We start from the raw sequence: 27,739 nt of genomic DNA, 5'->3' as shown, positions 1-27,739 counted from the left end.
AAGCTATCCAGATCTTGAAGATCTTCTGCACAAGGTCCGTGGCGAGTGCGCTCACTTGCGCTGTTCGAGCGCACACAATGCACGCATTGCAGCTCTGCAGCAAAGATTTAACCTGCCTGAACACCGCCTCATATGTGACGTCCGCACTAGGTGGAATTCCACATTGCATATGCTGGAGAGGTTGTGTGGGCAGCAGCAGGCAGTAATGAAATTCCAGCTGCATCAGGCGCAAACGAGTCGCACGGCTCACAGGTCACGCTTCACATGTGCCGAGTGGGCTTCCACGAAGGACAACTGCTGTCTTTTGCGGCCCTTTCATGATTCCACTCTCATGTCGAGCACGGATGATGTCATAGTCAGTATCACTGTGCCCCTCATATTCCTTCTTGAAAAAACTATCCTAGGGATCAGGGATGCAGTTTTGGACGAGGAGGAGGAACAAATGCTGACAATGCCTTCTTGCCTTCTGTATCGGGACAGTCTACCCACAGCTTTATGGGTGGGTTGTTAGCCAGGCAACACGGCAACTCAAAAAAGGTCCAGAAAGGGGACACTTTTTGATGAAGAGGAGGAGGAAGAATTGGAGGAGGAAGTAGTATGGCCAGAGGAGGATGGTACAGCACACACTGGTAGTCATCATTTACAGTGAGGATTGGGGGATGCAGAGGAGACAGATAGCACACCTCAAGCAGGGGACAGTGGGGCATGGCCAGTCGGCAGTCTGCAACACATGAGTGATTTCATGCTGCAGTGCCTTCGAAACAACCGTCATATCGCTCGCATTCTCAACACTGATGATTACTGGATGGCCAGCCTCCTGGATCCTCGCTACCGGGACAACCTACAAACCCTGATAACACCGTTGAACCGGGGTAGTAAAATGCAAGAGTTCCAAGACACACTGGTACATTCGATGATGTCCTCATTTCCACCTGAGAGGACTACTTCGAGTGTTTCACATGGCAGCTCAGTGCCTCCAGGATGGGGAGGAAGCCATCCACAGAGCAGGAGCAGCACCTCTGCAGAAGGCCAGTTCAGTCTTGCCAAAATGTGGCAAAGTTTTGTGTGCCTGCAACCACGTCATGCACCATCCCATACAGTTCCATTCAGCAGGACGCACCATTACCGTCAGATGGTGGCAGACTACATGTCCTGCCATGTCAGTGTGTCCCAGGATGGTTCTGCCCCCTTTAAGTTTTGGGTCTCCAAGCATGATATATGGCCAGAGCTTATCCAGTATGCCCCGCTGCCAGTGTGTTATCGGAGCGTGTCTTTAGCACCGCTGGTGGAGTCCTAACAGACCAATGCATGCGCCAATCCACCGATAACGTTGACCGCCTAACTTTTATAAAGATGAACCAGGCCTGCTTTTTTACGGGGTTCAGCACCGCAAGCTTTACTCTGGCTGTGCCACTGGCAAATCAGATACTCCAGTCCACCTACAAACACTCCAGTCCACCTACAAATACTCCAGTCCACCTGGGCTTCAGCACCATCAGCTGTTGCTTGGAAGTGTCAGTAGCACAGTGAACACCTGCTGCCGTGTTGTCGGGATTCAGCAATGCAAGCTGGACTCTGGCTGTGCTACTGGCAATTCAAATTCTGCTGTCCACCTACAATGAATCCTGTACCACTGGGCCTCAGCACTACCCGCTGTTGCCCTGCACTGTTTCCTCTGTTAGCTGGTTCTCAAGAGTGCCGGCAGGACAGTTGCCTCCTAGCTTGGCTCCGGGTTCTGGTAACATAGACTGGTAATCGGGGAGATGCACAACTTGATCTGCTTCTGCTCTGTGCCCCAGTAGAGTTAGCTGGGTCTCCAGAGTGCAGGTAGTCCAGGTGGCTCCTGCTGTTGCTCCGGGTTCCAGTAACAGAAGCTGTCCTTTATTTTGGAGGTTAATAACACATGTTAACCCTGCAGTCCAATACGAGTTCCAGAACTGCCAGATGGTTCTTGATAGTGCCAATGGCACTTATACCTTCTGCTTAGTAACAGGGTTCCAGCAGCACCAGATGGTTCTCGCTCGTGGCAATGGCAGTTATACCTTCTGCTTAGTAACAGGGTTCCAGCAGCACCAGATGGTTATCGCTAGTGCCAATAGCACTTATACCTTCTGCTTAATAACAGAGTCCCAGTACCACCAGCTGGTTCTCGATAATGTCTTTGCCACAGGTTCCTTCTACTGTGTATCCGGGTTCCATTAACATCAGCTGGTCCACGAATGTGCTTTCGGACACTGGTACTTTTTTCTGTTCCTCCGTGCACCTGAACTACATGCTTCACAAATTACAATTATAAATACAAGTACCAAAAGAAGAAGAACTAGAAGAAGAAGAACCAGATGAAGAACAACCGGAAGAAGAAGAACCGGAACCAAAGGAAGAAGAACCAGAGGAAGAAGAAGAACCGAAACCAGAGGAAGAAGAACAACCGGAAGAAGTAGAACCGGAACAAGAGGAAGAAGTACCAGAGAAAGAAGAAGAAGAACTGGAAACAGAGGAAGAAGAACCAGAGGAAGAAGAAGAACTGGAACCAGAGGAAGAAGAACCAGAGGAAGAAAAAGAACCAGAACCAGAGGAAGAAGAACCAGAGGAAGAAGAAGCGGAAGAAGAACCGGTACAAGAGGAAGAAGACCCAGAAGAAGAACCAGAGGAAGAAGATGAAGCAAAGGTTTAGGAAATGGAAGAACTAGAAGCACCAGTACACAAAGCAACAGAACCAGAAGAACCAGATACCATAATACCACTAAAAGAAGAATAAGCAGAATAAGAATAAGCAGAATGACAAAATGCAGAAGAAGAAAAAAATAGGTCTAAGCAGAAGAAGACGAAACAGTGTAAGGGGGTGAGTCCATTCCTCCTCGTGATACCCCTGGAGACTCCCTGCTGCTGCGGGGCAAGCTGAACACGGACCCCTCCCGGTGAGAGTCCCATGAGACAGGCCTCCTGGTAAGTGTATTTTTCAAATGTCGCTAAACCATGCAAAGTTCTTATATTTAAACCAACTCTGACACAACAGAGGACTAAGGCAAGCAAAATTATTATTATTTTTTTTTTAACAATAAACACATTTTCTTAAAAAAGCTATCAGAATGAGATATTTAAAAAAGAAGGATGAAAGGTAAAAAAAAAATTTAAATTAATAGTGGATAGAACTCGGTACCATTTATTGTACCCAGGGCAAGAAACAGCAAACATTGCATCAATGCTGCTGCCGCGGAATGATGTGCAGACAAAAATGTAGGCAGGACTCTTGCTACAGTACACTCTATTTTGGATTGTGGTGCGCAGCTTTAGATCTCTTTAATATTTTTATTGACTGTGGCGACTGGGCGTTAGCTGTAGACTAGAGCCTTCCAGCATCTTGTTGTGTGCGACGTGAGTCAGAAAGGTGTTGGTGTGATTTTGAGTCATCAGTATCTATAATGAACTTTGTGGTTTTCCCCGCTGGTTCCAGTGTATGGCCTCCCTGCATCTCAGGCGTAGATTGCAGCGGAAGTGACAATCATTTAAGAACCGTTTTTGCCCTTGATCTTAGCGGAAAAAAGAGCGAAGCAGGCATCTCGGCCTGGGAGATCCACAGGCGTGATAATGGTATCTACAACGCCGTGCCCACCATTGAAGAATAAAATGAAATGAATGAAGAAAAAGAAAATTCCAAAGAGTTTGCCAAGCATTACGTTATTATTTTGACACGTAGACCAAATGTGCCCCATTATAACCGCTATTCATACTAAAAACAGTACTTGTGCCCATTATTATTTGCTTTCTCTGGCTCTGCTGCCTCCTATTACTAATTCTACATGTTATTTTGGCATTTTTAGTATTTTAGAAAACACCACAATGTAAAATAGGTAATTTAGGAATTCTGATTTTTTTATCCCCATTGACCGATTTTCAAGTGTGATCGGACCGATCCTTTCGGTTCTGATTTTTAGGGTGATCGATCAACCCTACATAATATACATTTATATAGTAAATATTGAATGCAAGTGATGTGTTAGGTACTGTAATGGGAGTGGTGGAACCACTGTGCCATGATTCGAGGACAGCCTGGAGGGGTGTGGCTTGGTGAGCACCTGATTCTTCACTAGAGCCCCTGATGGTGGATAGCTGTAATGGCCCAGTAGGTTGATACAGTTGATACAGGCAGACATGACTGGAAGACAGGAACTACAGATGCAGGCAAGTCCAGCTGCTATACAGATTGGCATGGCAGGTGAAGGTGGGTCTGGGTGATATACAGATTGGCATGGCAGATGTAGACAGGAACAGCTGATACACAGATTGGCATGGCAGGTGCAGATGGGTCCAGCTGATAAACAGACTGGCACAACATGAGTTGGTACAGAGAATAAGGGCAGACAGACACTAGCAGTACTAGAGGGAACAAATGGACAGGGACCTGAGAGCTAGCAAGCGTGCAGGTACTAAATAACAATGTTACACAGGCACCTCCATGCAGGTGGAGATGCCTTAATTAATAAGTGTTTCCCTGTCATTGGCTGGGCATACTTTAGGATGGCACACAAGGCCCCTTTAAGAAGTAGAAGTGCTCCCTAAGCAAAGTACCTGGGGATCGGCCCGCAGTGCACAGACCCCGGGCAGCAGCTGGAGAGGAAGAAGGAGGATGGGCAGGACGGGAGCTGTGGCAATGAGTCGGTGTCCCTGCTGGGGGAAAAGAGTATATGTGGCACCCCTAGGGGTATTTGCCACAAAAATAGTTACTGACAGTAAATGCAAATACTAAAATAGCAAGACTGCACTACCACCTCCGGCCAGAAGGGGGAGCTCCAGGGACTCCCCTTGATCCATTCTGGTCTGAGAGAAGAACTGGCAGTTGGGCTAAGGAGCTGAAAGTGAGAGGTCATACAGTTGAATCTCTAACAGCCCTGTGACTGTTACCAGGCCTAAATCACCGGCCTGAGGAGAAGAGGGATAGAGAAAAAGGACATTGTGAGAACCGGGTAGCATTAATCACTACCCAGAACAGGCGCAAAGACGGATACCGGATCCGTGGCTGTATTCATTACATATAATACAGCAACCGGAAAAACGTGAGGTGATATCAGCTTCACTAGGGTCGGACGCAGCAACAGACACAGAGTTCAGCGGTACTCCTGGAGGGGGTAAGCCGATAAAAGGACTCGGGTTGCCCGTCGAACCAGGACCCGGAGGGGACAGATTGGGCCGGCAGCCAGTTCACATACAGCAGCAGGGCCACACAGATATTGCGTACAATAAGAGGCGAAGACCCCGGCAGGGTCAAAGTAACTCAGAGTTCCCATACAGACTCCGGTGACAGGACTGGTTGTAAATCCTTTTTTGTTAAAGTAAACTGGTTAAACGTTTCAGTGCCTCAGTCTTTCATTTGGACAATAGCCATCTATCCAGGATTGGGATCATCACCGCTGGGAGAACCTGCTGCTGATCAAGTAAGTGCCTGTTCCCTCACGATACCCTTTACACTGTGCATTGCCTGAGGCCACAGCACCGGGTCAAGCCACCCGTGACACCCCCCTCAAGAGACAGACCCCATTGGTCCGGTGCTGGGTACCCCGGTCTCTTGGGCGTCACAATTGGCGTCACGAACAGGATCTAGCCAGCCCGTATACCGGGTATTGTGTGCCGTGATTGGAGCCCAAAACTGTGAAAACTTGGATGAAAAATCTGGAAAATTGACTTTATTAAAGAAAAATCCATTCTCCATTGAAAACTATTGAAAGTGACTTTTCCCCATTGGTTATAATGGAGTAAAGATGGCCGCCATCCCCTGAGGTAATCACTTCATAACCGTTAGGCACGAGACTGTTAATTGAGCTACGCCATCACCTGAGCCCCAGTCTAACTGAAAAACTTCAGAATCCGCCATTACAGAGCGCGGTGGGTGGGAGCAGCAGGGGGCGTGTCATTGTGGGCGGCACCAAGCTGAGCGCTCTGACATCAGAGCAAGGGGAAAATCGATCCTGCTGCACAGCGGAACGAATCTACACTATCCCGACGGAAGCGGAGGACCGGAAGGGTCCGGATTAACTAAGGGGGCACAGTATGTCGCAGCACGGAGACGCCGCAGCACCCGGCGACGCTAATGCAGCTGAAAGACAGAGTGTCGATAGAGAGTCCGGTAGCGCAGCGGTGCAAGGAGTGGCGCCCATCATGCCGGTGCTGATGCCATATACCCCGGGTGGCCCATGGCTTCCAATGTATGAAGGTGAGCCTAATACCCTTGACGATTTCAGAGAAAAGATGCTGGCTCATTTTGACATGTTCCCCGTGGGTGAAGTTCAGCGTGTTAGTCTCCTGATGATGCAGTTAAGTGGCCATGCTAAGCGAGAAGTCACAGCATGGGCAGCTGATCTAAAAGGCACTGTTGAACGCATATTTGCTGGATTAAAAGCTACATTTGAAACCACTGCCAGCAGCAAAGCTAAAGTACGATTCTTTAATTGCAAACAAAAAGTTAATGAGGGCGTGAGAGACTTTGCCTTAAACCTGCAGGAAGCCCTTAAATCACTTACACTGGCTGAACCCATTTTTAACACCGGAGCGGATAAACTGCTAAGAGATCAATTTATTGAGGGACTCTACACCCCTTCTCACCGGGGGCATGTGAGCATGCTTGTTTTTAAGAACCCTGAATTGACATTTGCCCAATTAAAGGAGAGCGTTATACGTCTCCAGCTGGCAGAGGCACCTCGGGATCAGGATCCTGCGCAACTCATGGCAGAGGCTCCTCAACAACATGGAGTACCAGTGACATCAGCTATGTCCGGGGCCATTGCTAAGCCCCTGGGGCCCAGTACTAATGAGGCTCTTCAACAAAAGCTTGACTCTTTAACTGATGTTGTTGCTTCAATGGCTAAAACCATGCAGGAGATGAGAGGACCCAAGATGGAGTTGTCAAACCGTAGAGAAGGTGTTCCATGGATGAGACCCCAGAGATACCCGACATGGAGAGGACGACCCCGCGACCGCTACCAACCGGATGGACAGCCCATTTGCCGCCGTTGCCAGCAGCCAGGCCACTTTGCACGAGATTGTGATTTAAACGGGAATCCCCTGGGAATGCGGGCCGCTTCGCAGGAATGAACTTTCAAGGCCCAACACCCTGGCACGACAGGTACATCGGAGGACGACCCATTATCCCTATCGTGCTGGACGGAATGCCCCTCAACGCTTTGCTGGACACAGGTTCCCAGATTTCATTTATACCGTATATCCTTTATAAGAGGTACTGGGCTGATGCAGATATTGATAAAGGGCCCTCTGATGTTGAACTAGATATATGGGCCAGTAATGGTAAGTTGGTACCGAAACTAGGATTCAGGGAGATGACCATAAAGATTGGTAAAGTAGAATTGAAGAAACAGGGTATAATTGTTGTTGATGTTGACCGGCGGAACTGTGAACCAACTGTATTGATAGGAATGAATGTGTTAGAGAACTGCTTTTCCGAAGTCATTTCTGTCTTACAGCAAATTGCTGAAACTGCCCAATCCTGCCAGCAGAGAGTTCTCCGGAGGGAAATAAAAGTATTGATGTTAAGGCAACAGGTAGAAGTTGCAGGTGGAGAAATCGGCAGTGTGAGGGTAAGTGATCCAACATCTATTGTAATCCCACCAAAAACAGAAATGCTGGTATGGTGTAGAGCAGCCATTGGTACTAAGGGACGAGACTATCAAGCCTTAATAGAACCAGTGTACACCGACAGCAGGCCCACTATACTCACAGCACGAGGGATAGTCGAGGTACACCGAGGACGAGTGCCGGTACGACTTTTGAACTGTGGAGAGGAAGAGGTCACTTTGCCAAGGTATGCTACAATGGCAAAGCTATATACTGTTGACAACAATGCCATCACAACCATTGAGCCCTTAGAACCAACCTGTCAGGTGGAAGGCAATGGCTCAGATGGAGAAATGGAGGATTGGTGCCAACAGCTACACGTGGGCATAAATTCAACACCTACCCATCAAAAACAAGGGGTGTATAGGCTAGTGACGGAATATGAACAAGTCTTCAGTAAACACCCATTGGACTTCGGACGGATAGAAGGGGTAGAACACACAATCCCCACCGGTGACCATCCCCCAATAAAAGAAAGATATAGACCCATACCGCCCGCTCACTATCAATGTGCAAAAGATATGCTGAGGGAGATGAAACAGGCCGGGGTAATAAGAGACAGCTGTAGCCCCTGGGCGGCCCCTCTAGTGATTGTCAAAAAAAAAGGACGGAACCATGAGAATGTGCGTAGACTACCGGAAGATTAATAACATCACCCATAAAGACGCCTACCCCTTGCCTAGGATAGAAGAGTCCTTAACTGCTTTGAAATCTGCTAATTATTTTTCCACCTTAGACTTAACAAGCGGGTATTGGCAAGTCCCTGTGGCTGAGCGAGATAAGGAAAAGACGGCATTCACCACACCAATGGGTCTATGTGAATTTAATCGCATGCCGTTCGGACTCTGCAACGCATCCGGTACCTTCCAGCGGCTGATGGAATGCTGCCTCGGACACAAGAACTTCGAGACCGTCCTCCTGTACCTAGATGATGTGATCGTCTACTCAAAGACTTACGAACAACACTTAATAGACCTGGCAGAAGTGTTCGAAGCCTTATCCAGGTATGGCATGAAAGTCAAGCCATCCAAATGTCACCTTCTCAAGCCAAAGGTACAGTACCTGGGACACATCGTGAGTTCGGAGGGAGTAGCACCAGATCCCGAGAAAATAAGCGCCATAAGGGATTGGCCAAGACCTACCAGCGCAAAAGAAGTGAGACAATTCCTGGGATTGGTGGGTTACTATCGCAGATTTATAAAAGGATTTACCAAGTTGGCAGCACCCTTGCAAGACACCTTGGTAGGGCAGACGAAGAAACCTTCAAACCGAAACCCTCCTTTTCAGTGGAACGACGAAAGGGAAGACTCCTTTGAACAACTAAAGAAGGCACTAACCGGAGAAGAGGTTCTGGCATACCCAGATTACCATCAACCTTTCATCCTCTACACCGATGCCAGTAATGTGGGACTAGGAGCGGTGCTGTCACAAAAGCAAGAAGGTCGGGAGAAAGTCATCGCCTTTGCAAGTAGAAAGCTCCGGCCTACTGAAAGAAATTCAGAAAATTACAGCTCCTTCAAATTGGAACTACTGGCAGTAGTTTGGGCTGTGACTGAACGTTTCAAACACTATCTGGCTGCTGCAGAATTTATTGTCTATACTGACAACAATCCGTTGACCCACCTGGACACAGCCAAATTAGGTGCGTTAGAACAGCGATGGATAGCCCGGTTATCTAATTACAACTTCAAGATCAAGTATCGAGCAGGTCGCAAGAATGGAAATGCCGATGCCCTATCCCGGATGCCACACTTGAGAGATGTAGAAGAAGAAATGGGGGAGCTTGAAGAAATTGAACTACCAGCCTTCCATCATCCCAAGGCAAAACATCATCAGTCAAGTACCTATCAGAAACAACAAGAGGTGAATTTAAATCCGTTAGCACACCATAGATGGGCTGACACCCAAGACAGCAATCCGGCTGTGAAGTTGGTGAAGGAACTGTTAACTGAGCAAAGTGCATATCCCGATGAGGATGCCCCAGAAGAGACGCATCAACTCTGGAAAGAGAGAGGCAAAATGTTCCTGTATCAAGGGAAGCTCTGTAGAAGGTACACCAATCCGAAAACACATGAATTGGTTTGGCAGATTATCGTGCCTAAACAAGATGTCAAGATGGTCCTTGAAGCTTACCATAATGGTGCTGGTCACTTCGGTTGGAAAAAGTTAGAAGTACTTCTAAGAGAAAGATTTTATTGGGTCGGGATGAGAAAATCAATCGAACAGTGGTGCAGAAATTGTGGCCCGTGCAACCTCAGAAGAAACGATCAAAAGAACCAAAGAGCACCACTGCAGCCCATAATCACCAAACAACCACTTGAACTTGTAGCCATGGACCACGTGAAGTTGACACCAAGCCGGTCTGGCTATGTCTATGCCTTGATCATCGTGGACCATTATTCACGCTTCTTGGTAGTAGTACCCGTAAAAGATCTGACAGCAAAAACAGCAGCCAAAGCGTTCCAAACGTACTTTTGTAGACCCCATGGATATCCGGAACAGGTTCTCACCGACCAAGGTACAGCCTTTGAATCAGAGATCTTCAGAGAATTCTGTAATATGTATGGTTGCAAAAAGGTCCGGACGACGGCCTATCATCCACAAACAAACGGCTTATGCGAGAAGATGAACCATATTGTAATAGAACTACTAAAGACTTTACCTGAGGCAGAAAGGAATCAATGGCCAGAGAAATTGCCTGACTTGGTGGATCTGTATAATCATGTCCCGGTGAGTTCCACCAATTGCACCCCAGCTTACCTTATGCGTGCAAGACCCGGCCAATTACCAATCGATCTAGAAATGGGAATTCTGAAACCAGACGCAGAAGTCCAAGACTCCAATTGGGATATCATACGGCAAAAGCAGTATCGCCAAGTGCAAGAGAGTGTGGAAAGAAGCCTTCAGCAAACTAGAGAAAGACAAGAGCGAACTTTCAACCAGAATGCTCTAGCGACCCCATTAAGACCAGGTGACCAAGTGCTCAAGAGAAATCGTCGAACCAATAAACTGGACAATCAGTGGGAAGCCGTACCCTACACAGTTTTACCAACAAGAGTGGATAATCCTAAAATGTGTCTCATTAGCAAAAACGGAGGCTTAAAATCTGTACTAGTGTCAAGAGACAATCTTAAATTATGTCCGGAAGCATTGAAAGAGCCAGACGTTGTCCAGCCAGAACCAGAAGTTATTCAACCCATACAGGTTCAACCAGTAAAGGAAAAAGAAGAGGAAGTGTATCACACCTGTATAGGAGACTTTCCCAAAACCCTACTAACATACCATGGTGCAGTAGTGGTTCCCATGGTGGCCTTTTACCCAACACCAAACCCAATACCAGAAGTCCCAAGACAGGAAGAGGCTGACCCCGTACTACAGGAGGTTCCAGGCCAGGAAGAACAGATTCCTGGTCAGAGTAATCCCATTCACGGTGGACTTGCCAACTCCATAGTCGTGGAATTATCTTTAGCAGAGCGGGCAGATACTACATCCGCAGTAGACAGTAGTACACCACATGAAGAGACACCGCTATTACGTAGATCACAGCGTAGTACCCAGGGTCAATTACCGGCCAGGTGAATTGTATATATGTTATGCCGTATATAGTTAAACAGAAAATGTAGTATAGTCATTGTTATCAGTCTGCAACGTTTAAGCCCAGTGCCTACAGAGACTTGTCTGTATGAACTTATTGCATATTCTTGAACTTTTTATCAGCCCGGAGGCACTAAATCAAAGCTCCGGAAAGACTGCTTTTTGAACTTTGCTTTTTGCTCTTTTTGAACTTTCTTTAGACTTTATATTGATAACTCCGTTGGAAAAATGGAACTAAATTCCTGGACATTAAGTACAGTGCCGTTCCTAATACCTTCAAGGATAGAACTGTATTAATGGACGCTATTTGAAGTGACTTTTTACAGAACTCTATTTTTGTTTCCTTGAGTGGTTTTTGTAACTTTTCATTTTTAAGACTCTGTACATATTAATTGTTATTTCAAAATGTTATTGTCCCACAGTCCCGGAGTACTTTTCTTAACTAAGGGGGAATGTGGCACCCCTATGGGTATTTGCCACAAAAATAGTTACTGACAGTAAATGCAAATACTAAAATAGCAAAACTGCACTACCACCTCCGGCCAGAAGGGGGAGCTCCAGAGACTCCCCTTAATCCATTCTGGTCTGAGAGAAGAAATGGCAGTTGGGCTAAGGAGCTGAAAGTGAGAGGTCATACAGTTGAATCTCTAACAGCCCTGTGACTGTTACCAGGCCTAAATCACCGGTCTGAGGAGAAGAGGGATAGAGAAAAAGGACATTGTGAGAACCGGGTAGCATTAATCACTACCCAGAACAGGCGCAAAGACGGATACCGGATCCGTGGCTGTATTCATTACATATAATACAGCAACCGGAAAAACGTGAGGTGATATCAGCTTCACTAGGGTCGGACGCAGCAACAGACACAGAGTTCAGCGGTACTCCTGGAGGGGGTAAGCCGATAAAAGGACTCGGGTTGCCCGTCGAACCTGGACCCGGAGGGGACAGATTGGGCCGGCAGCCAGTTCACATACAGCAGCAGGGCCACACAGATATTGCGTACAATAAGAGGCGAAGACCCCGGCAGGGTCAAAGTAACTCAGAGTTCCCATACAGACTCCGGTGACAGGACTGGTTGTAAATCCTTTTTTGTTAAAGTAAACTGGTTAAACGTTTCAGTGCCTCAGTCTTTCATTTGGACAATAGCCATCTATCCAGGATTGGGATCATCACCGCTGGGAGAACCTGCTGCTGATCAAGTAAGTGCCTGTTCCCTCACGATACCCTTTACACTGTGCATTGCCTGAGGCCACAGCACCGGGTCAAGCCACCCGTGACACCCCCCTCAAGAGACAGACCCCATTGGTCCGGTGCTGGGTACCCCGGTCTCTTGGGCGTCACATATACATCACTACATCCTTCTTAAAAATATAAGTATAATTATTAGACTTGTTAGCTAGCATTAGTGCACAGCAATTTTTGGTAAAAGGGCAACATTGTCATACTGAACCAATCCAAAGGGCTGCCAAAAAATTAAAGAGCTATTTACATGAACATAAGTGCATCAGCAGAACCAAGTTTTGAATATTTGAGAAGGATTTGTAGAGTTTCTGCTATAAAAAATCAGTGTGAACACACCCAAACTTACACTGAGGTTTTGGAGCAGGACCTCAACCAAATACTTTTCAGAATCTCAAAACAAAGTTTTGAGGAATTTTCAGTTTTAATATGAAGCATTTTATGTATTGATCAGAACCATTTTATGATGATCAGAACCATCATCAGTGCAGGAATACAGCTCCAAACTTGGTACAGTGATCAACTGCAGTTTAAGGTCAGACCAGTATATACTTGTATCATGTGAGCCTGCAATTCCCAGTGTGTCCTTAGCAATAGTAAGGAGATACTGGGAGTTTTTATCACCATTCATCGTCAGACGGTTGACCATACAGGAAGCACAGCACTGATTAGACACAGGCAGTATTACAAATAAACATTTACACCCATGAACCTTATAGTTACCATCTTTGCTGTTTGAAGTTGTTCAGTAAAAATGCCATGATGAGATATAATGCAGACAGTTCCATTATGCAGACCCATAAATAAAAATAACTCCAATACTGCTCTTCTAATATTCCCCCACATTGCCCCTCTTCATAATGTTCCCCCAACTGCCTTTCTCTGTAATGTCCCCCATACCACTCCTCTCTGTAATGTTCCCCAACACTGTCCTTCACAATATATCTGCACACAGCTCTTCTTCAAAATATTCCCCACACGCTGGTCCTCTCTGTTATGTTCTCCCACACTACCCCTCTTTGCAATGTCCCCCCCACACTGCACATTTCTGTAATGTAACCCCACACTGACCCTCCTTTCTCAGAGGACTGGAATACGTAATACCATAGAATTTAAAAAAATGAAACAGAACAGAAGTAAAAAATTAGAACCAGCTCTTCGGTGTGATGTTTTGAAAAAACAAACAAACAGATATATAAATATATATATGGTGTTGTAGTGCATGCTAGTTGATTAACCCCTTTGTGATATGTCATTAATGCAGTTTTTTACAATTGCAAAAAACATAATGCTGTTTACTTCTGTGTAAACCTTTCTCGACAGTGTGAGAGGCAGAACCAGGGCCTTAGTTGTGGCTGAGTTTCCATACTTTAACACGTCCTGGTCTCCCGTCACATGAAAATAGTGCTCCAATTTTTACTAACGCTGTCACTGCTGCTGTTCTGCTGCTGATCTGCTGCTGATCTGGCCAGCTGACCCAGGATGCTGGGCTTCCCCCTTAACGTTACGTGGTCACTGTGCGGTCCCGGGCATTATGCCTGTCGGGACTGACTGGGCACTCAGGCCCCCCTAAGCTGTTCAGCTCCCAAGTTTCTCTTGACTCCAACAAGGAAATCCTCCTATCTTATCCCACAGCGGATTAACTATTAACAGGGTACTGGCTGCTAAGCTCTAAGGTGCTCCCTCTAGTAAACCTCTTAGTTAACTATGCTTTACCTAGTCAGATATACACATATACATATATATATATATATATATATACATACATATATATATATATATACATTGCATTACACCTAGCAGCATACAGGAAAATGACAATATTTACATTACATTAACTAGTAAAAGGGAAGGGTTACAAGACAGTCCTGGTACATCCCTTGCAACTATACTAAGATCCTGAATGTAAAATGTACTAACAAAGGAATAAAATACAAATTGATTATATAAAAAATAACCAGCTCTGGTCTTTATTAAAGCTGGGCTACAGACACTTTAAGAGTAAAAATGGTTGCTGTATTGTCTATCAAATTAATTTCCATCAACAAAAGCCACTAAGAAATACATTTTTAACACATGATGTTTGATGTTTGGGAGTATTATCAATTAAGTGATTCTAACTGTATTGTAATGGTAATTGAATATTTTCATAACTTGTTTTTCAGCCTACAAGTGAAATATGAGTTTCTTACTACTATAAGGACTGTGGTTTGTATAGTGCTGTTTGTAGTAGAAAATTATGGATCTTACACAGAAATGAAAATACATCCTGCAAAATTAAGCTTTTAATATTGAAAACATAATTCTGTTAAATCTAAGTAACAGTTCACACATCATCGGTAATGGCATGAGGAAAATAAGATTTGAATAATTTTATTCATTTGTGACAGAGCAAGGATGAAAGAAGAAATGGAAAATATAACTACTTTTTGAGTACACTTAATATCAGTTATAATAGCTTTGATTGCTTAGAATTATCTAGAGGTACAAAATGTGTAATGGCATGAACAAAGGCAGAGAAAAACAACCAGCACTGTGTATGGTACATTAAAGAAGGGAGAGAGGATTACAGAATGAAGAAAATTAACAGAAAAGCAAGCCGCACTGGTTAATTATTAGGAAGAAAATAGTCCATTTTAACTTCCTTTGTGGGTATAATTATCCCTTGTATTTCTATTCATCCTAATCATCCGGTCCACTTAGAGTGATATTATTGCTTCTTTTACAACTTCACCTTGGTGATTTCATTACAACTCTATAACATCTGTGTACTGCTAAAGCATATAAAAGAGCTCTACCTTATTTTCTTAAAAAAAAAATATTTTACCTTAGTAATGTATAACCTGCTGACTTAACTGCAACTTTTTATTCTTTGTATAGCTTCTTGATATGTTGACTATGTGAGTGTTGGGTGATTCACTGTATACATATTAATTTCATCTGTTGTTTGAAAGGAAATCTATGCATAGTGTTATCCCTGCTAATTTTAAATAATTAGACTGAAACTAATCATGAAGTCATTATTTTTAATTTATACTGTTTATTGATTATATGTTGCACGTAACTTTCTCTAGTGTTGAGAATCAGTTAATTTCGTCATCAATGAAGACAAGTACTTGTAGATTCAATCACTCTACCTTTGCATGAATTGTAGTTATGGAATCCTTTTATATTCATATTCTTAATCATGGGCATAAGGTGTTTTCTATCTTGTTAATAATAACATATATTTTCAGGACCATTTAGTTTCGGAAAATATTTCTACTAACACCTTTAAACCTGAAAGGGGTAGTCCGCAGCTAAAAGAAATTTTAATCTAAATACTTATCTATTTGATGCTGTAATCTAAACTAATTTCTAATATATTTGAATTAAAAATTCCCTACTGGGATGCTCAAATGAAGCATCATCAGAGCAGGGGGCATAAGCTGCTGTCACTCCCTGAAGCGAAGCATCATCAGTTACACTAAATTCAGGGACTAGCCTGCTGTGTCACACCCTGTAAGCGGTGCACTATGCAATCTGCACAGTGACAGTGCCCACTCTGCTGTCTTTGCATATCAGTAGTAATGAGCCAGAAACACAGACAAGACAACACACGTACTGTCAGAGCGTAGTGTCAGAGATTTTGGCATTCAGATGCCAACACCGCCCCTGTGGTCACTTGTGGGGTCAGCGCTGGTCTCTGAATACTAGGTAACCCAACACTGTGCTCTGTCAGTGCACTCTCCTCTGTGCTGCTGGCTCGTTTCTACTGCAATATGACTTAGGATTAAAGCCAAATCAGTGCATTGATGACGCTTCACTTCAGGAAGATTAAAATTTGATTAATTAAGCTCGACCATATTTTTTTTATAAAATCTATGACTTAGTTTTCATATACTTGTAAAGCCCCAGAAATACTAAAAATACATTAATTTGATCGCTGGCATAAAATTAAATTTTAATATTAGCCTGTTGATTTCTGCTAATGTGCATGATTCATATGTTACAGGTAGACAAGAAAATATCTCTTCTTAAATCACTAAATAATGACCCCCTACACATGTATACAGCACAGCATTGCAGTTTCCATACAGAATTTAACTAAAACGCAGGATAGAAACTGATGGAAGTAATACATTGGGGAGAAAATGGTGAACAGCCTAATGTTTTTGCCAAGGATAATGTATGCTGTTCAATAAATCTGGTACAATTTGTTTGATTTTCATGCTAGTGCATTATTTACTTCTGTTGCATAAATGTCATTAAATGACCTGAATAAAATATGTGCTTCTTCAAAAATAAGACTAAACTGATTGGAATGATTTTGCTGAAGCAACATAAATGATTATGTCACAAAGGGGTCAAATTAATAAAGAAAAAAACTTAGTTGCAATTTCTTGCAATCACTTTGTAAAAACTATTTTTATATCTTTCCTAACAAAACCTGGACATATGAATCCACACCTTTTTCCCATGTACATTCCTTTTATTCCCTTAATTGTTTGAAAGTGACATTTGCTTTCAGTATTTACATTACTTGCACAATGATTTCACATAAATCCATTTTTTGCTTTAAGAATATTTGAAAATGATATATGCATAATTAGTCTTAATTACAGAATTATTTCTTTTTCACTATATACCGTATATACTCGAGTATAAGCCGACCCGAGTATAAGCCGACCCCCCTAATTTTGCCACAAAAAACTGGGAAAATGTATTGACTCGAGTATAAGCCTAGGGTGGAAATGCAGCATTTACCGGTGAATTTCAAAAATAAAAATAGATCATTATTTCCCCATAGCTGTGCCATATAGTGCTCTGCACCGTTCATTATTTCCCCATAGCTGTGCCCCATATAGTGCTCTGCACCGTTCATTGTGCCCCATAGCTGTGCCATATACGGTGCTCTGCACCGTTCATTGTGCCCCATAGCTGTGCCATATACGGTGCTCTGCACCGTTCATTGTGCCCCATTGCTGTGCCATATACGGTGCTCTGCACCGTTCATTGTGCTCCATTGCTGTGCCATATACGGTGCTCTGCACCGTTCATTGTGCCCCATTGCTGTGCCATATACGGTGCTCTGCACCGTTCATTGTGCCCCATTGCTGTGCCATATACGGTGCTCTGCACCGTTCATTGTGCCCCATTGCTGTGCCATATACGGTGCTCTGCACCGTTCATTGTGCCCCATTGCTGTGCCATATACGGTGCTCTGCACCGTTCATTGTGCCCCATTGCTGTGCCATATACGGTGCTCTGCACCGTTCATTGTGCCCCATTGCTGTGCCATATACGGTGCTCTGCACCGTTCATTGTGCCCCATTGCTGTGCCATATACGGTGCTCTGCACCGTTCATTGTGCCCCATTGCTGTGCCATATACGGTGCTCTGCACCGTTCATTGTGCCCCATTGCTGTGCCATATACGGTGCTCTGCACCGTTCATTGTGCCCCATTGCTGTGCCATATACAGTGCTCTGCACCGTTCATTGTGCCCCATATCTGTGCCCATATACAGTGCTCTGCTCCGTTCATTGTGCCCCATTGCTGTGCCATATACGGTGCTCTGCACCGTTCATTGTGCCCCATATCTGTGCCCATATACGGTGCTCTGCACCGTTCATTGTGCCCCATTGCTGTGCCATATACGGTGCTTTGCACCGTTCATTGTGCCCCATTGCTGTGCCATATACGGTGCTTTGCACCGTTCATTGTGCCCCATTGCTGTGCCATATACGGTGCTCTGCACCGTTCATTGTGCCCCATAGAAATCTCTGCCGCCGCTGCTGCAATAAAAAAAAAAACACATACCTCCCTTGATTGCAGCTCCCGGCGTCTCGTTCCGGCGCCTCCATCTTCCCGGCGTCTCTGCTCTGACTGATCAGGCAGAGGGCGCCGCGCACACTGTATGCGTCATCACGCCCTCTGCCTGAACAGTCAGAGCGCAGACGCAGGGAAGATGGAGGCGCCGGCCGGGAAGATGGAGCGGCGCCCGGCGGCTGGAACGAGGACAGGTGAATATGCTATACTTACCTAGTCCTGGCGATCCTCGCGCTGTCCCTCTGCCTGGTCTTCGGTGCCGCAGCTCTTCCTGTCAGTGGTCACCGGCACCGCTGATTAGAGGAATGAATAGGCGGCTCCGCCCCTATGGGAGGTGGAGCCGCTTATTCATATCTCTAATGAGCGGTCCCACGTGACCGCTGAAGAGGGGAAGAAGCTGCAGCACAGAAGCCCGTGGGACGGCAGGGACAGCGCGAGGATCGCTGGGACTAGGTAAGTATACCTCAGCGCCCTCACCCCCTCACCCGCCGACCCTGCCACCCACATTGACTCGAGTATAAGCTGAGAGGGGCACTTTCAGCCCAAAAATTTGGGCTGAAAATCTCGGCTTATACTCGAGTATATACGGTAATAGAAAAACAAGCAATCTTACATTTCCCTCTATTTTATTTATTTTTTTTACATTAATTTTCTATTATATTAATTGCATTTCATTGAACCTGCATAGGGCGGTTATTGTGTGCTGCTCTATGCTTACCAAGAATAGCTGACACTCGAAGCTGAAGCTAATGTTAATGGATTTTTGGCTGACAAAGGTCATATAATAATCAAATCATCACCTGCAAAGTTGATGTGACAATGTGACATGGATAATGTTCCGAGAAGAGAGGAGATGTCCTAAATTATTTCACAATAGCCTTAGGAGAGCAAACATTGTTGTTGATATATATTTGATCTGCTATTTAATTATACTTCTTTGACATTGTAAAACTGGATTTTATTCTCCTTTTATGTGATCTTTCACCTATGTAAGAACCAACACCTGGCATCTTTTCAAATACTTTTTTCTTACATCAGTGGCAAAAGTTAAAAAGGTAACATGAAAAGAAAGATGAAAAAGGAATACTGTTCAAATTGAAGGACGTTAGTTTCAAGTTTCAATCTTGTTTCAAAACATCTCCGCCTTAGCTTCTTTCTCAGTCATCATAAATGAGAAGTACAAAGAGGTACACAAACATCAGTACAATGCAATGTGTATACTGCTATCCAAAAATCAGAGTTACAAAATTATACCTGACATATCAAAAAACTGACAGTCATATCCTTAAGATTTTCTTCTGTGCGTTCCCATGGATTTCCTTTATTAATAAATCTGACACATAAAAAGCATCTGTATGACTAAAGTGTCAGTTACTCGAAAGGCCGTTTTGATCTATTTCTTAACTTTTAAAAGGAATATTCTCTTTTTCACAGAGACGAGATCCGCTCACTCACTGCCGGCTTTCAAATGACCAGCTCTTGAAGTTTAATTCTAAGTTTTAAATAAATATTGTATGCAAGACGAATAATTATGATGCTCGAGAGAGATGTAATGACATTGATTCTTTTTTATCTGAAAAATCTCACGCCTGGGGGCTGCAAAGTCTGTATTTTCTGCAGTTGTATAAAGGTACATTCTACATATTAAATATGCTCGATGGAAATGACATGAATACATTGCATAATAATTGTGAAACTATTGAAATTTATATAATCCGGAACATGCATTTTATTTTAAAAATTAATAATGCGCAGGAGGAAAAAAAACAACCTCATTTGAGCAAGAGACCTTACAAAAATATTACAATATAAATCTTATGGAGCGTTTCCTAGTATTACAGCATAAGTAAAGATAACTAGATGCATGCTTTGCAAACATAATCTATTTAGCTCTGCATTATAGCAAATGAATATATGCAGTTTTTATGTCATATAATATATAGTATATAATGGTTTACATATTGCAGCAGCATTGCTAGATTTGATTTGTGAGATTAGAGGAAATGATCACTGATAATTTAAATAAGTCGGCATACTATAAACTATATTCACTGACTAGATAATGCCAGTATGCATGGCTTCAAAATATGTCAGTGACTGAATGCTGCCTCTGTACCATGTCTAAATAAAACTCCTATGTAGTGACAGAGTAATACCAATATATAGTGACCAATGATTACCACCCTACGAAAAACAAGTAGTAATCATGTATAGTCAGAGTCAAAATAAGCAATAAATGAATTGACAAGTCATTTTTAAGATCTGTTGATTGTTGTGCTTTGCTTTTTTATTTTTTTCTCCATCTTTTCCAAAATGGCATGATGACCTTTCTCAGTTCTAGTTTGCCATCTAAGCATCATAGGCAAATTGTTTTGTAGTCTCCCTTTAAGATCATAGATACCCCCGCACAACAGGTAAAGCTACAGTTGTGCTCAAAAGTTTACATACCCTTGAAAAATTTTTGCTTTCTTGGCCTTTTTTCAGAGAATATGAATGATAACACCAAAACTGTTTCTTCACTCATGGCTAGTGGTTGGGTGAAGCCATTTATTGTCAAATTACTGTGTTTTCTCTTTTTAAATCATAATGACAACCAAAAACATCCAAATGACCCTTATCAAAAGTTTACATGCCCTGGTCATTTTGGCCTGATAACACGCAAAAAAGTTGACATAAATGGGTTTGAATGGCTACTAAAGGTAACATCCTCACGTGTGACCTGTTTGCTCGCAGCCCATTTTTCTTCAAGTGCCTCCTTATTGTGCATCTTGAAACAGCCACACCGCTTGTTTTCAGAGAGTCCTGTATTTCAGCTGATGTTATTTGTGGGTTTTTCTTTGCATCCCAAACAATTTTCTTGGCAGTTGTGGACAAAATTTTTGTTGGTCTACCTGACCGTGGTTTTGTTTTTATGGAGCCACTAATTTTAGTTTGAACGCTGCTGACTGGCATTATCAATTCCTTGGATAACTTTTTGTATCCCTTTCTTGTTTTATACAGTTCAACTAACTTTCCCCGTAGGTCCGTTGACAATTCTTTTGCTTTCCCCATGACTCACAGTCCAAAAACGTCAGTGGCTGGATGAAAGATGTAAGAGTCTGGATCCCAGAAACTCACTCAGCTTTTATGCACACACACTGATTACAAGCAAACAGGTCACAGGTGAGGAAGTTACCTTTAGTAGCCATTCAAACCCATTTGTGTCAATTTCTGTGTATGTTATCAGGCCAAAATCACCAGAGTATGTAAACTTTTGATCAGAATCATTTAGATGTTTTGATCTTTCATTGTGATTAAAAAAGAGAAAACGCAGTAGTCTGACAATAAATGGCTTCACCAAAGCACTAACAATGAGTGGAGAAAAACCATTGGTATTGTGATTCATATTCTATGAAGAAAGGCCAAGAAAGCAAAAATTTTGCTGTGGTATGTATACTTTTAAGCACAACTGTATACACTCCCAGACAGAAGTAATGTCGCTTATAAATATTATGTAAATAAAAGCTTATAGCCTGACATAAAATTCATCCATTGGTTGTATAAATTATTCTTTTGAAAGCTGAAACCCTCCAAAATGTGGTTTAGGTTAAGAAATTAGATTTGCATCAATGCAGAAATATTGATCAGTTAATGGACACAGAATGGTCAGATTTTGGCAAGACAAAAGTTTTGTCGCTCACAGAAAGTAATGTGATATTCAAACAAATAAGTAACTTAAAATACAAATATATGTTGCATAAGATTGATGAATGAAGTTGTGGTGCTATTAGAGTCATATTTAATATTTTGTGTGACTTCCATGAGCTTGAAGGACTGCATCCATGCGGTTCAACAATGATTCATACAATCATACAATTTATTAATGAAATCATCAGGAATAGCAAAGAATGCAGTCTTACATGCCTCCCAGATGTCATGCCGCTGCTGCTCCCCGCGCCCTGTCATACTCACCTGTCCTTGACGTACCGGCGCGGCTCCTCTGCTGAAGCCTCTTCTCTCCAGCGCTCGCTCCCAGCTTCTGCAGCTCGTCGGGTGCGCGCGCACGCCACATTCAGCTCTACACGTGGGCACCTCTAGTTCCCCTGCTGGCCCTCCTTCCCGTCCTCTCTGTGATCCTGGAGGGCTGTAAATCGGAAGTGTCTCCACACTGGTATGTAAACCGCTTACTGCCGCCCCTCAGTGCCTGATGTTCATTTGTGCTATCAAGTGCTTCTGGTCGCCCGTGTTCTCTGTGCATTCCTTGCCCTCTGACCTTGGGTCTCTTCTTTTCTCTGCAGTACCTTGCCTGTTTCCTGTGTTCCTTCTGTGTTCCATCAGTTCCTATTTCTCTGTGGTACCTACTCTGCTCCTGTGTCCCTGCCTTGCTCCCGTCCATCTCTGTTTCTCCGTAATGTTCCTGCGAGTCTCTGTATAACCGTAGTGTTTTCTACCAGCTCCCTCGTCTCTGTAGTACCTTACCATTCCCTGTGTCTCTTCCCTGTTCCCCTCAGTCCCTGTGTGGCTGCAGTGTTCCCGCCAGGCCTTTGTCTCAGTCATACCCACCAGTTCTTAGTCTCTGCAGTTCCCATCTATCCTGAGTTCCTGCCATCATCGCCAACCTGTTACTTTCCCCTTTTTCCGTCTTGATCCTCCAGCTTCCGTGGCGATAGTCCCTCACGGGACTTCCCCTAACTCTCCCTGTATAGGGGGCGGTCCATCTGGTCAGCTCGTCCGTGAGGGAATCGTCGCGGTCCAGAGGGTTCACTTTTCGTTTTTTATCTATGAATCATCACAGTAACATCAGGCCATGGACCCCACTGGTGTCTCCGCACTCAAAAGAGTTACTTTTTTTTGCGGGAAAACCAGACTAGGATTATGTTGTTTCTAAAAAATGTGGAGTCTCGGCTAGCGGCCTTGCAGTCCTCTGATCCTGGTATTGCCCCGCAGTTGGCTGCTCTTCAGCAGGAGCTTGGCTAACAACGGGACACTCAGTCCCATATTTTGAATTTTATGGCCTCCATAAATGATCGGCTTCTCTCCCTCCAGAATGTTGCCTCTGTTCCTACTCTATCCTTCGCGCCACAAACCTCACCCCAACTTGCCAGGCCTCCTCGGTATGGTGAGGATCTTAAATCATGTCATGGCTTTCTTAATCAGTGCCAGTTGCATTTTGAAGTATCTCCGATACTTTAACCTTCTGACCGAGCTAAGGTAGCTTTTGTAGTTTCCCATTTGGAGGGTGAGGCTCTGGCGTGGTTTAATCCCCTCTGGGAGCATGATGATCCTTTGGTCTCCCAACTCAATCTGTTCCTAGATACTGTACCTTCCGCAAGGTATTTGATGAACCTGGTTGTCTGGTCTCTACCACTGAGTCCCTCTTCAACCTTCACCAGGGTACTCTCTCTGTAGCCCAGTACGCCATCCGTTTCCAAACTCTGTCCTCAGATTTAGGGTGGAACAATGAGGCTTTGGTTGGTGCATTTTGGCGTGGTTTGTCTTCACGGATTAAGGATGAGCTGGTGGGACGGGACACTCTCACCTCTTTGTTTGATCTTATCTCCTTGGCTATACGCATAGATTTGCGCTTTCAGGAGCGCACTCGCGAGCTTGTCAGAGAGAGGAGACCTCTTCGCCAGACCACTGGTACACGAGGGGCTTCTTCTTCCCAAGCAGCACCTGTAGCCTCCGCATCTTCTCCTGAACCCATGCAGGTTGATCGCCTTAAGTCCTCCGAACAATGCCGCAAGGAAAGACTCGAACAAGGTCTTTGCTTTTATTGTGGCAGTGCCTCTCATCTCTTACACTCCTGTCCTCAGAAGCCAGGAAACGCCTCCACATAGGACAGGTAAGAGAGGTCTTCCTAGGTGGTTATGATTCCTCTATACCTCTGATTTTGCCTGTTATTCTGCATTTGGGTTCCAGTCACTTTTCTCTGGAGGCATATGTGTTAGGAGTCGAGTTTCCTCTGCTGCACAGGGGGAATCTCGATCCATGTCTGCTGCGGTCTCCCATTCGGTATCGGCCGCAGTGGGCTCTGCTCAGCGGAGACGTCGCTCCCAGCGTCTCGCTGGGGCTGATTCGGTGCATAGGGTCACTACTGCCTTTTCTGGCTTTCCTATGGTACCCTGCACTAATCTGCGGCAAGCGAGCCTCTCTGGGACTAAGTCCTTGTTTACTCACACTGAGCATGCCCAGGGCAGGGTCTCCCATTGGAGGTCGAGGGCCACATGTTCGGTCACATGCTCAGGTGCTGCAGTACATTCCATTGGTCCTTCTGGAAGGTCCTGAAAGGGCAAAACATGCTCAGGTACTGCAGCACTTTCCATTGGTCCTTCTGGAAGGTCCTGAAAGGGCAAAAACTTCAGTAGCAGCTTCCTGTGCTGCAACTATATAAACTGCGCATGACCGCACGGCCATGCGCTAGTATTGTCTTATGTTATGTGCTTTGCGCCAGTGTGGTCACATGTATGTGTGTTCAGGGACCCGGCTGAAATAAGCCCCTAGAATGCTGGTTCCTCCGGCGAGGAGTTTTGTGTGTTTGTGTGACCACTGACTGCTCTCTGTTTGGGCAGTTAGCCTGTGCCTCTGTGGAGTCTAACAGGGCACAGTGCTTTCCTTTCACGGCTACTCAGTGAATTAACTGAGTTAGTCTATACCGCCATATAGCTCCGCCGTTTGCTAGCAGCAGGTACTCCTGCACGGTGGACCCCGGGCTGCGAACGCACCAATATCAATAAACATCTCTATTTACTCGGTGCGTTCCGCTAGCCCTAACAGAATACTAGCGCCAGGGTCTGGCTAGTAAATGGCGGACATTCAGCAATCTTTGCGGTATATCCAGCAGCTGGAGGGTAGGTTGACGACTCTCGAGAGCTCAACCTCAGCTGTGGATGTTACCGCAGTTGCTGTACAGGCTGCTAGCGTGGCTGCAGCAACATTGTCCACTGCCACCCCTGTTCCGACGTTATCTCGCCTCCCGCTGCCAGAAAAATTTTCTGGAAATAGCAAAACTTGTAGGGGATTCGTGAGTCAGTGATCTATTCACCTCGAGCTCCTGGCTGCACGTTTTCCTACAGAGCGGGCTAAGGTGGGATTTATTGTGTCTCTTTTGTCGGACAGGGCGTTGGAGTGGGCTACGCCGCTGTGGGAGCGTGGTGATCATGTGGTGCAGAGTGCTCCGTTTTTCCTGAGCACTCTGAAAAAGGTCTTTTTAGGACCTCAAGTCACCCATGACACAGCGCTCCAACTACTGGCATTAACTCAGGGTGAGTCCTTGGTCAGCCATTTTTCCGTCCGCTTCCGTACTTTAGCTTCCAAGCTGGAGTGGTCAGATAAAGCCCTTATCCCCATATTTTGGAGGGGCCTGGCTGACCACATTAAGGACGCTCTGGCCACTAGGGAGATTCCTGCCACACTGGAGGAGTTAATAACTGTCTCTACTCGTATTGACCTCCGTTTTAACGAGCGGAGGTTGGAGCGAGCCCAGTGTAGGCAGAGGTTTCGGCTGGCTCCCACCTTCGCCAAACCTTTGGAATCTCCAGTCCAGGCATCCGAGTCACATGAGGCCTTAGAGGTGACACGAGCGGGATCCAAGTCTCAGTCTGCCCGTGCACATAAGGTCCGTCAAGTTTGCCAGCAGTCAGGACACCTTGCCTCCAAGGGTCCTCAGCGGTCGGGGAAACGTCAGCGTCTAGTGGCAGTTGGAGGAGGTACACTAGACACGGCGACGTTTGCCTCAAAGTTGTCCTTCAAGGGGACAATTACCATAGGCCCATCCACTCTTATGGTCGAGCTATGCGTGGATTTTGAGGCAGAGGGTAACTTTATGTCTTCCGCTTTTGCCCAGCGTCACGCAATACCCTTGGTGATGCTCGCCAAGCCAGTAACCGTTCGAGTGGTAAATGGGTCAACACTACCTTCACAGATTACCCACCAAACCATTCCTTTCACGCTATCTGTGTCTCCATCACATCAGGAGATATTCTCTCTATTAGTCATTCCTGAGGGAATTGATGAGGTCCTGTTGGGGATACCATGGCTTCGCTACCATTCTCCTCATATTGAGTGGTCCTCTGGGAGAATTTTGGGATGGAGTAAATCCTGTGAGGGTAGATGTCTGAGGGAGTGCGTTCAGGGTGCTACTACACAGGTACCCGCAGATCTTTCCTCTCTCCCCAAGCACTATTGGTCCTATGCAGACGTGTTCTCCAAAAGAGCTGCGGAGACCCTTCCGCCTCACCGCCCCTATGACTGTCCTATTGACCTCTTGCCTGGTGCTGAGCCTCCCCGGGGTTGAGTCTATCCGTTATCTCTCCCGGAGACGGACGCAATGTCCCAGTACATCCAAGAGAATCTGGCAAGAGGATTCATTAAGAAGTCAGTGTCACCGGCAGGGGCAGGGTTCTTCTTCGTACAAAAGAAGACTGGAGACTTACGTCCATGCATAGACTACAGGGGTCTTAACACCATCACCGTTAAGAACAAGTACCCACTACCCCTGATATCTGAGCTGTTTGATAGGCTACGGGGAGCGAGGGTATTTACAAAGTTAGATCTGCGGGGTGCTTACAACCTGATTCGCATCCGTGAGCGGGATGAATGGAAGACAGCTTTTAACACCAGGGATGGGCACTATGAATATCTGGTGATGCCCTTCGGGCACTGTAATGCCCCAGCCGTTTTCCAAGACTTTGTGAACGACATCTTCCGGGATATGCTCACCACCTCGGTCGTAGTCTATCTGGATGATATTCTCATCTTCTCTCCAGATATTGACTCCCATCGGAGAGATGTTCGCAAAGTCTTCGACCTCTTACGGGCAAACTCCCTCTACGCCAAGTTGGAGAAGTGTGTGTTTGAGCAGGAGTCCTTGCCTTTCCTTGGTTATATCATCTCTGCCCAGGGTTTGGCTATGGATCCTGCCAAGCTACAGGCTGTAATGGACTGGCAGGAACCCCATTCTCTTAAAGCAGTGCAGCGCTTTATGGGGTTCATTAATTACTATCGCCAGTTCATTCCACACTTCTCAACTTTGGTAGCTCCCTTGGTTGCCCTCACCAAGAAGGGAGCAAATCCCAAGTTGTGGTCAGAGGAGGTCTCCAAAGCCTTTCTCTCGATCAAGTCACACTTCGCTAGCGCTCCCATCCTACATCGCCCCGATGTTGATAAGCCATTTATCTTGGAGGTGGATGCCTCATCCGTTGGTGCTGGAGCAGTCCTTTTCCAAAAGGATGCTCAAGGTCGGAAGCATCCTTGCTTCTTCTTCTCCAAGACCTTCACACCAGCGGAGAGGAATTATTCCATCGGGGACAGGGAGTTGCTGGCCATGAAGTTGGCTTCTTCGGAGTGGAGACATCTCTTGGAGGGAGCTCGCTTTCCCTTCCAAGTCTTCACTGACCACAAGAACTTGGTGTATCTGCAAACGGCCCAGCGGCTGAATTCTCGCCAGGCTAGATGGTCCCTGTTCTTCTCCCGGTTCCATTTTACTCTCCATT

This window comes from Ranitomeya imitator, chromosome 4 (assembly GCF_032444005.1).
Source record: "Ranitomeya imitator isolate aRanImi1 chromosome 4, aRanImi1.pri, whole genome shotgun sequence".
NCBI lineage: Eukaryota > Metazoa > Chordata > Amphibia > Anura > Dendrobatidae > Ranitomeya > Ranitomeya imitator.
This window is presented reverse-complemented; position numbering follows the sequence as displayed.